The sequence below is a fragment of the Cephus cinctus genome, unplaced genomic scaffold (genome assembly GCF_000341935.2).
Source record: "Cephus cinctus unplaced genomic scaffold, Ccin1 Ccin1_scaffold0574, whole genome shotgun sequence".
In the NCBI taxonomy this organism is placed as follows: Eukaryota; Metazoa; Arthropoda; class Insecta; order Hymenoptera; family Cephidae; genus Cephus; species Cephus cinctus.
In genome coordinates, this window is record NW_014333223.1 from 2350 (window position 1) to 2649 (window position 300).

Here is a 300-nt window from a genome sequence, read left to right on the forward strand (position 1 = left end):
TCTCCGTCTGCAGAACTTTGCTTTCAAGAAGTTTTGCACGAAACATGCATTCTCCAAATATTATTTGATTTTAAAATGACTTATATTCTGTTGTGTTACAATACGGTATGAGTAATATCAAATATCGTTTGTTCGAATGCGGTCGATTCAATTTCTTCTTCTGTATGGCATTCATAAATGTGAACATAGAATAACTTTCTCAATTAACCATGCATCGACGGGATGTGATCCTTTAATTTCGTTATCATTGGAAGAATTAATCAGATAAGAGTTGCGCAAGTTTCATAAACATTCTCATTC

General features: G+C 33.0%; 1 long non-coding RNA gene across 2 annotated transcripts in view; it reads left to right on the forward strand.

Moving 5' to 3' along the window:
• The window catches only part of LOC107268616, a 2263-nt gene that overhangs the window by 1204 nt on the left and 759 nt on the right, over positions 1-300 (forward strand). The gene's annotated exons all lie outside the window — the stretch shown is intronic.